Below are 11,729 nucleotides of genomic sequence, written 5' to 3'. Positions count from 1 at the left end.
CTGATCCCAAAAAAGAACTCAAAAGACCAATGATGTAACTATAGGGAAGCAGTGGTGGTGGGGTTGCTTCTCCCCCTCCTCCCTCCACTCTCCACTACATGGGCCCATTTAAGTGCTGCCCCTGGTCGCCACCATAAGTCCACCTCAATTACACAGCAGTAGAGCAGGAGCTACTTGCTCCAGCGCTGGATGCTTCTTCTCTTCAGTGGTGCCTGCAGCCACTTGTTCGCACACAATGCTGCAAGCCTTGGCATATGTGAGACGGCATTTTGGCGCGTGCTAATAGCCACGTATCGCCTGACCTGGGAGACGTAATGTTATTACGTCTATGGCGGCGCAGCGAGATTTTCAATGTCTTCCAGGTGCCCGCAATAGCCAGACCCTAAATTACATGTCCCTCAGAGTTGATACGACTTGATCGATTGACTGAGCGATATTATATTATGGGGGCTGCGTAGATAAAACACGAAAAAAAAACACAGAGACACCGGGAGCCCCTATGGTGTATTATCTTTTCAAACTGGTCTAAAAATAAGAGTAGTACTACTCACAAGTGTGGGTTGCTAACAAGGCAACCACTCAGATAGGCATGTGGGGAAAGCCCGTCCCCATTCAGTCTTTACGATGGACGGTTGCAACTCCTTCAGAAAAAAACTTTTTTACCACGAGCTTGTGGTAAAACTAACATTCCCACAATGTGGGATGCTAAACCTTAGATATGAAAACGGTAGGAGGCACCCTTGTTGTTTAATCAGCACTTCTGCATAAATTGTAGTATATAAGATATAATATAAATCGCCTACCTTATGAATGGACACTCCACTCAGTAGGGAGGATGATTGAATTTATTAGTAACAAGCACTTTGGACTAATAAATTCAATCATCCTCCCTACTGAGTGGAGTGTCCATTCATAAGGTAGGCGATTTATATTATATCTTATATACTACAATTTATGCAGAAGTGCTGATTAAACAACAAGGGCGTCTCCTACCGTTTTCATATCTATGATATTATATTATGCATGCTATCATATGACCTGCAGAAACATCAGGAGAGCTACAGAGCTGTGTATCAGCAGGTGGCCACAGCTGGCAGTGGAGAATGAACCCGACTCTGGAGGAGGTAGGTAGTCTCTGTGCCCCTCTGTGCTGCTCTGCATTGGCCGATACACACACTTTGGGGGCGGGGGATTCGGAAGTCTGCAGTTATTGGGTGAGGGAAGTGCAGTCATAATTCTATAGGTAGGTGCTAAAGATAAGCTGATTAGTGGCCACATTGGATTGGGATGGGGTTATGCTGCTATGGGAGAGGGAAATGTTGGCCACACTAATTATATGCGTAAAGCGCACTTATAATAGCTCCAGGTTGGGGGGGGGTGACTGGAACATGGGGAGTTTGCCATCATAGTGTCTTTGGAGAACCCCATGATTTGCTGTTAGACTTCTGTTGCAGAAAGATCAGCTATGGTCGTGGGTTGCTGCGCATCTTTCTCGATCATGCTCCCATGGCTGGGAGTCTTCTGCTTTTGTGTAGTTTAAGTCTTTGTCAACTGCGTTGGTGCAGAATGCTCCTGGCCACAGGAACGCAATCAAGACAAGGCATGTGGACTCTCCTGTGCCTGTGCATAGGGGACAGCGCCACCCTGGAGGGCAGCAGAACTACAGCGAGGGACCTGATAAACGGGTCCAGTCAAAAATGGCGTGGGATAAAAAACCGGCGCACATAGACGCCGATAAAATTATTTAAACCGCTATTTATCGTTGTAATGAAAGTGCAGCTAACCCCTCCTGCTTGTATAGCACCGGCAGACTTTGCAGGATGATCGGCTCAGCAAGTGCCTGCAGCCGCCAGCCGCGATGATTGCAGAGGCTGGGCTGTGCGCTGATAGCTCCATAGTTCCGGTGCTGTTACTGCTCCCCTGCCTGACCAAAAATCATGGTGCACAGTGCAAGCTGGTGAGGCAGAGGAGCGGTAACAGCTCCGGAACTGTGGGGCTATCAGCGCACAGCCCAGCCTCAGCTATCATCGCGCCTGTAGGCACTTGTTGAGCCGTTCACCCTGCAAAGTCTGCCGGTGCTATACTAAAAGCAGGAGGGGTAAGCTGCAGCGCACTTTCATTACTACGATAAATAGCATTGTAAATAACCTGCGCCATTTTGTAACAGTGAAAACGCTAAATAGCGTTTAATAAGGTAATTGAATGGGCACCATTATTTTACCTGCGGTGCTGTGCGCCATGATAATGGTAAAGCCTACCTCCCCTTAGTCCTTCCCCCCCAACCAAACCCCATACATCATCTTATGCTAAGGAATAACTGCACACGGACTACTCGGCATTGGATTTAATTTAAGGCCAGAGCAGCCCTCCTTTATTCAGCCAAATTAACAAAGATCCAAAACATTATAATACCAAAACATTATAATACAACATATACAAAGAGCTGGGGTACAGGGGGTCCAGGAGGCACCGAATGCAGTTATCAAAACACCATGTGACATGCAGCCTTGAACCGGCCCCCAGCCGCGCATCCGGCTCGGGGACAGCTGCATGCCCCAAATTCGTCTTCTCTCTTCGTTCACCTAAAACACCGTATTTGTCCAGCGACAAATCCCCTTTTCAGTAAAACCGGCCTCCGAACCCCCTTTTTACCCCTCCGGCTGCAATGACAAACAAGACACCACATGACACCCAACATAAAACACAGGGAGGGAGGGAGGGAGCTTCTTCCATCTACGCTCTCTAGCCGGAAGTGCCCGCCCCCCTTCTTCCTCCCCTAACCCAGGCAGCAACTCCCCGCCTACCCACACGGAACCGCCCCCCTTCTCTCCTAATCTACTGCTGTGGGAACCTCCCCAGCCCACCCACCAGCTAACCCCACCCCCCGTCAGGGAGACGGCTACCCCATCATGGCCGGGCCCTCCGCATTCCGCTCTGCTACAACTCCAGGCCCTCTCTTTATTATCTGCTCCCTGATAAACTACTAGGGGCTGGAGGAAGCCTTCGAAAGTACAACTAATCTTTCCTTCCCCAGCATGGATATCCCTTAGGCCAGAAACCCACAAGGAGCGACTTCTAAGTGCTAGTGATTTGAAAAATCTCTTGCTAATGCAATGCTATGGGGGATTTTTATAAAATCACATCGCTCCAGTGGGATCACACCCATAGCATTACGGTATATTAGCAAGAGTTTTTTGAATCACAAAGCGCTCAGAAAAGCGCTCCTAGTGGGTTTTTGGCCTTAGGTTGGATTTACACTTGGCCTTTGCGTCACGATGCTCCGCCTCATCACATCGCTTCACACCGCATTCATATGACCCTGCGGCAGAGTGCGCTGACAGGGTCATATGCATAGCCCCGCCCCTGCCTCCCGCCTTTTGCTGCCTCTTGCCCCCAGTGACATACTTCCTGCTGCACAGGAAGTATGTCACTGGGATTACTTGGTTTCCCCACCGTATTTGGGTCGTTCTACACATGCATGCCACACAGAGGTGTATGTAGAGGGGTGCAGGCGTGGTTCATGCCATGGGCTCCACAGCACCATGCCTGCCCCTGTACTGCACCCCCATGCCTGCCCCTGTGCCTCCCTGTCACTCAGACCTCAGATCAGGTTAATTCTGTTATCTAGGAAACATGGCTACTTAATGTATGTATGTAGGGCACACTTGGCTTAGTGTTAGAAAAGAGAACAGAGAGGAAATAAGAAGAGATATTTCCAAAAAAGTAACTTCAGCAATATCCCGAGCCAAAAACGCAGACAACCATAACACACGTACACGAGAAACAATGCTGTTTTCAGAGGGGAAGGGGACTCTGAATGGGGTGGAGGGCCCAATTTCAGTGTTTGCCATAGGTGCGATATTACCCAGATATGCCCCTAATGCTGCACCACCGCTGCCAACATATCTAAAATACCTGCGTTGCCCATTGACTTGCATGACACCTGCCACCTCTGCGTCACCACGGTGACACACTGTTGACTTCAAGGCGGGTCAGTGGCTCTTCGGGAACTTTTGGCGCAACGCGGTAAGTGTGGTAAGCCTCATTGCCTTGTATTGTCATTGCATTACTCTGCGGTAAAACAGGGTAATTCAACGGACACTTGCAATGCATGTGTAAAAGGGGCCTCAAGCCTAAACCTATATTCTAAACAGTTGGTGATAATAATGAAAATATCGGTAAAATGACCACCCATTTCTGGCCCCTGGATCTTGGCTCGGAAAACAAATTATTTGAATAAAAGACGCACGCTTTAGATTAGAGCCTACACACAACTTGAACATTGTATAATTTATATAGAGCGGTGACAGATCCCGGGTTATTTAGCCATAATTGAAAAATGAAAAATAATTGCAAGGCAGGCATGCAAATAAAGGCAGCATGCGCTCGGAATTTAGCTGGCAGCTGTAAACAGCGTTCCCAGAGGCCGATCCCCCATTTCCCTTCCTCCTAAGCCTTAACGGATGCGTGAACGGCGGTGATAATAGCTAAGGTTAATTTGTTCGATTATTTATGCCCTACCAAACCCTCCAGACGCAGCTGGCAGATCCGATCTGATCTGAACAACCCAAAAGAGGACACGGCGGCCGTCCCCGGAGACGCAATGCTATATTATTCAGCTGCATTGTCTGCGCCGGCTGGTAAAACCGTGTAAATATACGAATGCAAATTCCCGGAGGAAGTTTAGATGTCCTCCTACCAACTGAATCTTAATTATACATGAATTCCTTTCGCCTCTTGTTAAACCTCATTGTAAAAACATATATCATTAAACATGCAAGGGCCATGCGAGATAATTTTACATTCCGGCTTATGCAAACGCGCCATTTAATTGCTTGTTTGCACACAAGTGATGTTCCGGTTTAGGAGAGGTCATCATGTGCCCTATATCTCTAGGGGAATCAACCAGTAAGATCTGCCTGTTATAAAGAGCACTTGCCAACTTAAAATAGGTGGTAGGAGGCACCCCAAACTATTGTGAACAGCTGGGAAGTAGTGTGACATAAACAATCTTAACTCAATAGAGGAAGGATATAAATCAGACGATGTATGGGCAGATAGGCCAAGAGACAGATCTCTCTCTCCGATCCGAGAGAGATCTGTTGCCTGCCCATACACCGCAGGGCAATTCCCGATCGATTTCGCAATGAAATCGATTTCAGCATGAATCGGCTTGTGATTTTGCATCCGCTGCCTCGCTGGCCCCGCCATTGTTCCCCAGGGCCGCCATCAGGGCATCACGGGGGGCTACTGTATGGGGCCCAAGTAAATCTGGGGCCCAGTGAACAGGGCCACATATGGGCTTCCCATTAATGTCATGAGAGGTGCCAGGAGGCTCATCCAGGAGCTAACTTAGGTCCAGTGCACACCAAAACCTCTAGCAGATCTGCAAAACGCTAGAGGTTTTTGAAGCAGATTTCAGAGCGATTTTAGGCATGTTTAGGGCTCTTTCACACTAGAGGCTGCGGTAGAAAAGGCTGAAAGTCAGCCTTTTGCTTAACGCCAATACATAGCGTTTTCAAAGCGTTTTCAAAGCCTTTTGAAAGAGTTTTACAGCCCATATGAAAACGTCCTTTTTTTTTTCTTCTATAAAAATAAGTGAACAAGATAGCTGTAAAACGCTTTGAAAAGGCTTTGAAAACGCTGAAGTTGGCGTTTTCCATTGACTATCATTGAAACGTGAACAGCCAACTTCGGCTGTTAACAGCCCTGAAAAAGCTCCTGGGAGCGTTGAAACGCAACGCTCCAAAACGCCGAGTTAAATGTGAAAGGTAAAATGAAAGTGTATGGACTTTCTTTTACCTAGCAAAACGCCAACTTCGGCCGTGGCGTTAAAACACCAAAAAATCCCTCTGGTGTGAAAGGGCCCATGCCTAGCGTTTTTTGGAGCCTATTTGTGTAGCAGACTACAAATATTGTTACAGTAAAAGCTGTTACTGAACAGCTTCTGTAACAAAAACGCCTGGAAAACTGCTCTGATCTAGCGTTTTTCAGGGCGGTTTGAGCTTTTCTATACTTTAACACTGAGGCGGAAATGCCTCAGAAATCTAAAAAATGCTGCAGCCCCCGAGTTTGCATTTGTGGAAAAAACAAACCACTCTGGTGTGCACCAGCCCATTCACTTTCATTAGCCAATCGGTTTTTCCCCTGCAAGCGTTTTAAAAACCGCTCCAGAACCGCTCTGGTGTGCACCAGCCCTTAGTCAGCTAGTGATTAAAGTAAACCTGATACTAATGGGGGGGGAAGGGATTTTTACCTGGGGCTCCTTCCAGCCCCCTGTAGTCCATCAGCTCCCTTGATACCCTTCCGGTCCAATCTGTTGTGCTCCTGTAAAGTCTGCACAATCCAGCGGGGTTGCGGGCACTGTGCATGCACTGTTCTGGGCCACGTGCTTCCTCTATCTCACTCAAATGTCTGGGAGCGGTTTGTGCAAGCGCAGTTACAGTCTTAACGAACTGAGCATATGCAGAACACTCCCAGCCATGGGAACGCGTGAAAAGCGGACACACGGACATGTGTGTTAAAACCTTCAAATGTTGTGATTTGCCAAGTGGGGGCAGAGGGGAATGAGGGGGGTCTAGTAGGTTTGCTCAGTATGGGGCCCAAAAATATCTGATGGTGGCCCTGTTGATCCCCCTAATGTCAAATGTGCCCCCGGTGGCCTGTGCATTATACTTTACCTGTTGGTGTCCACCGATGGCTCCCCGCTCCATCCTCTATCCATACACACACCCAGTGTGGTTGTTGGTGTAACATGGGCACGTGTGTGACACTGCATGTGTCTTCGATATGGTGTCCCCTGTCATTCAGCCTCCATTTAGGTGCTTACATATGGCCTTGTTGTAGAACACCTTATCATCATTAATTATAGTGACCCTAATTAAGTGCTGGGTGGGGCAAGAAAATGTATGGACAGTGGATTATTTTTCTCATGGCCCGGAAAAAAAGGATAATTTTTACTAACGATAAATTTACAGAAGGTTGGCAACCCGACCATAAAACCTAGCTTACTCAAAGTGTCAATTCTATCACAGAATAATATAGTTTTAGGATGAACTGCCTGCCGAGTTTGGCCGCACCAGTCTCTCTGCTGCCGATTTTAGCCATGGTTCCTCTAGAGAGTCCTCACACAACCTCTGTTAATAGGAGCCAACTGCTGTCCAACCAGGAAAGTAGACATTTTATGAGCTATTAGTGCTTCTACCATCATGCCTCTGGCTTAGAGCCTATTTCTGTTTATGTATGGCCATGCACACAAGCTATTTAAGATATTCAATATGGATTGGTAAAAACAAATGCGCCAACAGTAGTAAAACTCCTTAAAATTGTATAGAAATCAGGTAAGGGCAGACTTGCCTCTCCAGCAAAAGATCCCTCTATCGGTGGTTGAAAGGTTAAATTTTTATTTGACAAAGTGATACTTAGCGGTTTAAAATATTGCAACATGTTTCATGGGTCTAACCCGCTTCATCAGGCAAAGTAAAAGAGCACAAAGAGTATCTGGGAAGCACACAAGTAAAAAAAAACACTAAATAAGACTTCTAAATAGATTGTTTCATGCATATCAGATTTCAAAAAGTATCATACATAGTGTACTACAAACATTAGAACAAGGAAAGGAACCCACATATTTTTGAAACAAATTAATTGATGGGACTGAATCAGGAGAGGTGTGGTTCATCCAGTAGAACACATATTTCCATTTCTCAGTCAATCCTAAACACAAGCATGGGTGGCCCTCAAGGACTTAAGTTGGGCAGCCCTGACCTATGGCTTCCCCTGTGACTGATCTGTTAGGCATGCTGATTGCTGTGATACTGAACCATCCCTTTCATTGGATTACAAATATCCGAAAACAGAACCAAAAATAATGTTTTCTCACTGAAATGAATTCACACAGCACAATTAATAAGCCTTTTTGCTTGTCTCCCAATAAGCCCTTGCCTTTCTTCCATCCTACAACATCTGCTTTACATAAGATTAAATTAATCCACCTGGCTTCCTGTCTCTCGTTATCAGCCAGGCTGTCGATTAGCCGAGGGGGATAAATGCAGGTGATTTCTCAGAAGGCGGTGTGGCCATGACCCTCATCTCCACAGATGTTCCTATCGTCTGTCACTGCGTTATTAATAAACGATGAACGATGGTGCAGGGTTCGAAAGTGATTTATTTTGTCTAATTCAGCCCCCCCAACCCCACTGCCATTCCTTCCCTGGTGAAGATGTCTTTAACAGGAGATGCTGAAGCTCTAATTCTGAAGAAGAACGAGAATTCTGTCTCTCATCCATCCTGACTGTCTTCATGACAGCTGGAGAGATGGACACGCTATTGACGACGGGAATCTCAGTTTTAATACCTGAAGTGACAGCCAGCGCAGCCAGTTTAGAATGTAAATTAATCTAAATGGTGATAATCATTGGGCTGACCTCCGAATCAAACACCTCTCTAAACAGATTTTGCATTATAAACGATCATGCGGGGAGACAGAAGAAGCTCAAAGAATTCTAGACCATTTAGACCATACATGTCAAACTCCGGACCACGGGCCAAATCTAAACCCTCAAAGCCTTTAAATTTGGCCCTCAAGGGGTTTCCCCACTTTGCATTATGTTTGGCCTACTCTAGATCACCAGGGAAGCTATACTGGAGGTGAAGCCTTAGAAAACCAGGAAAGCCATATGGGGGAGGTGGGGGGAAAGCACTAAACACCAGGGAACTGTATGGGGGAGGCACTAGACACCAAGGAACTGTATAGGGGAGGGAGGAGGACCACTAGACACCAGGGAACTTTATAGGAGTTGGAGGAGGGCACTTAGACACCAAGGGCCTTTATAAGGTGGGCAGTAGACATTGAGGATGGCCCACGATCTGATCCCAGTGTTCAATTTCGGCCCACTTTGTATTTTGAGTTTGACACCCCTGATTTAGACAGTTTCTTAAGTAAGCAGAAAATTTGGGGGCCCCGCGGCTAATTAATGATTTGAAATGATGTAATTTTCAAAAACATAATTATCACGCACCCAAATTTTTCCTTTGGGCGTGTGATAATTATGGTTTTGAAAATAACATTAGAGTTTTTGTATCATTTTGAAAATAAGAACTTTATGGTTTTTGACATTTTTTATGTTTTGTATTTACAAATTATGCCTTTTTTAAAATTAATGGTGGAGGGCCTTTGAAGGATCTAGAGACTTCCCTCTCTCGAGGTAAGTTTCTAACTTTTAGTTTATTAAAATGTAAAGGTTTACTTTCAAGTGGTATGAAACTAAGTATTTTTTTCTAAAATATTATTTACTGCATAAAATCTACTACCACAAAAAGATTGTTGCAGGACAGCATTCAAACAGTTAAACACGGCTTCAGTGGGCAGCTTCTGGCCTCATCCAAGAGATAATAACATTATCTTTTGTTTCAATTCCTTTGCCAGAAAAGTTTTGTAAACATTAACAAACTGCCAAAACTGAGCTGTAATGAGCTGAGAAGCAGGAAGAGCTGAGACATGATCACTAGATCGATATTAATATATAAATGTAGCAGCTATGCAATAAAATACAAGCACCGCTTTCAGAGCAGTTTAACTGTACTTTGGGAATGTGTAATTCGTAAACAGACAATATTACTTGTGCACAAAAACAAATATGGTAACTGTATGGGTAATAAAATGTAGGAGAACACCTTTTTATTGAATGTTATGTCAGAGTTTTATCCCACTTTAAGTAAAACTACATTTACAATTTGCAAATCTCTTTGCAGGAAAGCGATTGGACAACTACCACTTCCAATAGTGGGTTTCGTTATACGCTGAGGGTTTCACAGCAGACATAACTGCAGTAAGTTCCTAAACGGATGTTCCATTTTTATTGGACTTCTGCTGTAAAGCATCTCTCCTGATGAGAGTATCTTCTCTCCGCAGACTGTTCCCGCGCTCTCTGATGATGCCGAGGCCCTCGTCTGAGCCTCTGCCAGGAGCTGCCGACGGAATCTAAAAGAGGGCGAGAGGGGTGAGAGAGGAGTTTATTGAAGAGGACTGTGATGATGGCTGGACCTGCTGCTGCAGAAAATACAGTGATTATCCAAATATGAAATCAGTCAGTGCACAGTGAGGAGCAGACGAGACAGCAAATCGCTTTCCATTGTAAGACGTGGAATTTCATCTCGGGCGCAGGGGAAGCCGGTGAAATAACATGGATTCTGCCGCTGCCTTGCTAAATTTTAATACGCTGTTTCCTCCTGATATGTTTTCGCAGAAGGATCAAAGGGCATCGGGTACCGCGCCGGGCTGGGTAATCTGAAGGAGAACGGTACTTTGAAAGTGTAGAGCTAGTTTCAGAGACTTCTGCTCTTCACTGCAAAACACAAACAGATTATTTTTTAAGGAATAGAAAAAAATGATCTGAATTTTATTTTTGTGCCCCATACAAATGTGCCCCCAGTATTACTATTGCACCCACAAGGCAACCTAGGCCTAGTGGGTGTCAGGGGGTCCAGCTGCCATTTTCTCTGATCCTCTCTCCTACGTCACATTACCAAAAGAACCATAAGGGGGAGCCAACGCTACTATCTTGCCTAGAGACCCATTTCATCTTAAAGGACAACTGAAGTGAGAGGGATATGGAGGCTGCCATATTTATTTCCATTTAAGCAATGCCAGTTACAAGGTCCTCCTGCCAATCCTATGCCTCTAATACTTTTAGCCATAGCCCCTGAACAAGCATGGAGCAGATCAGGTGTTTCTGACATTAATGTCAGATCTGACAAGACTAGCTGCATGCTTGTTTCTGGTGTTATTCAGATACTACTGCAGATAAACAGACCAGCAGGGCTGCCAGGCAACTGGTATTGATTAAAAAGAATTAAATATGGCAGCCCCCATATACCTCTTACTTCAGTTCCCCTTTAATCCATCTCTGCTCTGCTGCTAGGCCCTTAGGCTTGTTACCTCCAATTATAATTACTCCCTATCTTGCACCTTCTCAGATTCCAAATCTGGCCTTCCAAGTTAAAGCCAATGGGTACCGGTTAAAAAAAAGAAAAAGTCAGATACTCACCTAAGGAGAGGAAAGCCTCGGTCCTAATGAGCCTTCCCTCTCCTCTCCCGGTGCCCTCGGTGCTGCGCTGGCTCCCCCGTTCTCGTCCGCCGCCGCAGGAACTTCGGAGGTCTTCGGGAGCACTCGGGCTTCCGAAGACGGGCCGCTCCATACTACGTACGCGCGAGTGTGTCATAGAGGGCGCTCGCGTATGCGTAGTATGAAGCGGCCGCATCATCGGGAGCCCGAGTGCTCCCGAAGGCTTCCGAAAGCTCCCTTCGGCATGCGGAAGTGGCAGTATTTGACCGAACTGGTCGAATACTGCCACAGGGGATCCTGCGCGGGACCGGGCACCGGGAGAGGAGAGGGAAGGCTCATTAGGACCGAGCCTTCCCTCTCCTTAGGTGAGTATCTGACTTTTTCTTTTTTTAACCGGTAAACATTCACTTTAAGGTGCGTACACACGCACAATCCGCTCAGCGGATCATTCAGAAACAGCCTTATCAGTCCGCTGACAGCGCGTACAAACGTGCTACTGTCGGCTGAAAGTCCGCCCAGCGGGAGGGTCTGACCGTCATTGGCAGCCATAGTGCGTGTGTACGCACCTTAAAGTGGATCCGAGATGAAAAACTAACTATAACAAGCAACTTGTCTATATATCTTATCTAAAGTTTAGATGGTTTACACAGCAAAACTAGCTGC

General features: G+C 46.1%; 1 long non-coding RNA gene across 1 annotated transcript; it reads left to right on the top strand.

Annotated features, from left to right (window-relative positions):
• Window positions 1–1,047: 1,047 nt before the first annotated feature.
• Window positions 1,048–11,014, top strand: LOC137538105 (uncharacterized). The gene is made up of 3 exons (XR_011024682.1): window positions 1,048–1,124; window positions 9,754–9,830; window positions 9,914–11,014. It is a non-coding gene; the product is annotated as an uncharacterized lncRNA (long non-coding RNA).
• The last annotated feature ends 715 nt before the right edge of the window (window positions 11,015–11,729 follow it).

Source organism: Hyperolius riggenbachi, chromosome 11 (assembly GCF_040937935.1).
Source record: "Hyperolius riggenbachi isolate aHypRig1 chromosome 11, aHypRig1.pri, whole genome shotgun sequence".
Classification (NCBI taxonomy): Eukaryota; Metazoa; Chordata; class Amphibia; order Anura; family Hyperoliidae; genus Hyperolius; species Hyperolius riggenbachi.
Note: the sequence above shows the minus strand (reverse complement) of the source record. Positions and strands in the feature narration are given on the sequence as shown.